Source organism: Eptatretus burgeri, chromosome 8, assembly GCF_056783735.1.
Source record: "Eptatretus burgeri isolate ZD-2024b chromosome 8, Ebu_testis_v1, whole genome shotgun sequence".
NCBI lineage: Eukaryota > Metazoa > Chordata > Myxini > Myxiniformes > Myxinidae > Eptatretus > Eptatretus burgeri.
This window is the reverse complement of record NC_140968.1, coordinates 47,114,152-47,117,027: the sequence shown is the minus strand read 5'-3', so window position 1 is coordinate 47,117,027 and position 2,876 is coordinate 47,114,152.

The window sequence follows — 2,876 nt, the reverse complement described above, 5'->3', positions numbered from 1 at the left end:
CTGGCTTGGCTCCAAATATGGGCATAGAGCATTCTCTCTGCCCAATGAGAGAGTGCGAGCAGGGGACAAGAGAGGCGCGCGTGGGTCAAACGAGAGTTGTTGTCGGAGGAATTGTCTTCTGGTCTTCGGACGTCTGGTGGTCTTCTGAAGCCAGTCGTCGCCTTCCTGGGGTCCCGCCAACAGAGCGTCTTCTCTTGTGGCCTGTGTGCCTGCGAGCCTGTCCCGCGAGGATCGCCTGCCTGGGCTTGGAGCGGCATTATGTGGTGGGTTCGAGTACTGCCACACCGGATCGTCAAAGACCGCAAGAGGCCGGAACGTCTGAGAATAGGCTCTGACCTCCAGCTCGCCTTTCTTCGAGCTGGAGGCCTCCAATAAAGACCTGATGGGTCCGTTTCCTTTTGGGTGTAGGTGTGTGTGTGTGTGTGTGTGTGTGTGTGTGTTTGTGGCGCCAGTCTATTAAGTAAAACTGCATAAGTGTTTGTACATAAATTGCTCTTCCTTCATTATTCGGTAAACTCTGCCTTCTTGCGTGCTCCCCCGCCCCATTATAAATAAATATCCCTTTTCTTGAATGCTCTAGATCGTTTCTGTGTTTTTTCATTGGCTTGGCACGGTGTGTATTGAGGAATAGCGAGGACGTAAATTATTAATTTGGTCCGACGAGTCTTGGTAATCTCTGCTCGGGTTACACACGGTTCGGGCTCGGTAACAGCTCGTTCCTCTCGAGGTCCGTCGAGGGTGTGAATTCCCCGGTAGCTTTGTCCGCGTGGGTAATTTGGTATATTGAAGTTTGGCAATTGACCCTACCCCACGCGGTCGAATTATTAGCGATTCATGGTCCAGTAAGGGATCCTTGCCTTTCGGTTCCGGTGTGTTCGGTGGAGCCGACTCTACTGCTCCCTCTAGCAGTTGTGCTCGCCACCGATACCCGGCCCTGTAACAATACTACCTAAACATTACCTTCGCAACAACTACACCTCCAAGAACAGGATCGCTCTGGAAAAACAGAAATATTACATCAACAACATTATCAACATTACAACACCAACACGATCACATCGGAGAAAGAAGTCGTTCGAGGCCTGAGGCCCATATGTGCTCTGGCCTTTTCAAGGCCTGTGACAGCCATCGGCTGCAACCTTTCGTTATATATTTGATAATCCTTGTTTTGCACTGAAGGGAAAACTGAAATAGAAGGCATAACGATTGTGAATGAGATGTATCAGTAGTTTATGTTAATGCATGCATACGTGGGTGCACCAGAGCATGGTTAAGGAGAGTCATGTGACCCGCCCATGTTCGAATGTTGTGTTGTGTTGTGCTGTGCCTGTGTCCGGATTAAACCTGTTGTTCCCACTTCAGAGTCTTCGTCCCTGTCCACGGAGAACATTGCAGAATACTGGAAAACGCTTCCACAGATGGCTTGGCTGAATTCTGGATGAGCCGTTGGGTGGTGGAGGCCCCGAGAAACGTGTTGGGTTGTGGAGGCCCCGAGGCACGTGTTGGGTTGTGGAGGCCCTGAGGCACGTGTTGGGTTGTGGAGGCCCTGAGGAACGTGTTGGGTTGTGAAGGCCCTGAGGCACGTGTTGGGTTGTGGAGGCCCTGAGGAACGTGTTGGGTTGTGAAGGCCCTGAGGCACGTGTTGGGTTGTGGAGGCCCCGAGGAACGTCTTGGGTTGTGGAGGCCCCTAGGCACGTGTTGGGTTGTGGAGGCCCTGAGGCACGTGTTGGGTTGTGGAGGCCCTGATGCACGTGTTGGGTTGTGGAGGCCCTGAGGCACGTGTTGGGTTGTGGAGGCCCTGAGGCACGTGTTGGGTTGTGGAGGCCCTGAGGCACGTGTTGGGTTGTGGAGGCCCTGAGGCACGTGTTGGGTTGTGGAGGCCCCGAGGCACGTGTTGGGTTGTGGAGGCCCTGAGGCACGTGTTGGGTTGTGGAGGCCCTGAGGCACGTGTTGGGTTGTGAAGGCCCTGAGGCACGTGTTGGGTTGCGGAGGCCCCGAGGCACATCTTGGGTTGTGGAGGCCCCTAGGCACGTGTTGGGTTGTGGAGGCCCTGAGGCACGTGTTGGGTTGTGGAGGCCCTGAGGCACGTGTTGGGTTGTGGAGGCCCTGAAGCATGTGTTGGGTTGTGGAGGCCCCTCGGCACGTGTTGGGTTGTGGAGGCCCCGAGGTACTTGCTCTGGTTATCCTTGGATAAATTCGGCCCTGGCCTTAATTGAGACGCACACACGAATAAACACATTTGCAAAACCCCATCTCCCGCTGCGACGGTGGACAAGCAAACCATTGAAGGAAAAGGAATTCCGTTCGGTGGGGGGTATTGTCCCTCAATCCCCTCCCACCCCCAAATCCACCAGTGGTTCGGGTCCATTTTTCCCGAAGACCTGAGCTGCGGAGATTCTGGATGCGCTTCCTTTTAATTCGAGGAGGAAAATCGGGAGGGACGTGCTGTTCAATGGTTCACGGTTTGGGTTTACTGTCCTACCGTAGTGTTAACACTGGACACCAATTACAATAATCACCTATTCCCCATTGAATGCCATCTTAACGATGTGGTCTCTGTGCAGTTTCCCAGTTTGTATCATTCATCTCTGTTCATTTAAATGCACTAAAAACAACACGAGGATCACAGAAACATGGAATCGGTGTTTCACACTTCGATCTCTTCATCGTCCTTTACGACGGTTTAGACCGTCGAGGTTTGTCATTTTCTTCAGCTGCTTCGTGTTAAATTTTTCGCTGCCTTTTATTTTTGGGAAGTCTTCTGAAGTTAACGTCTCCTTTGTTTTCTGCACATGGCTATACAGTACAGTACGTCATTGCCTTGAATAGGAAACCAAAAAACAACAACAACAGCGACAACAACACTAAAACAACAA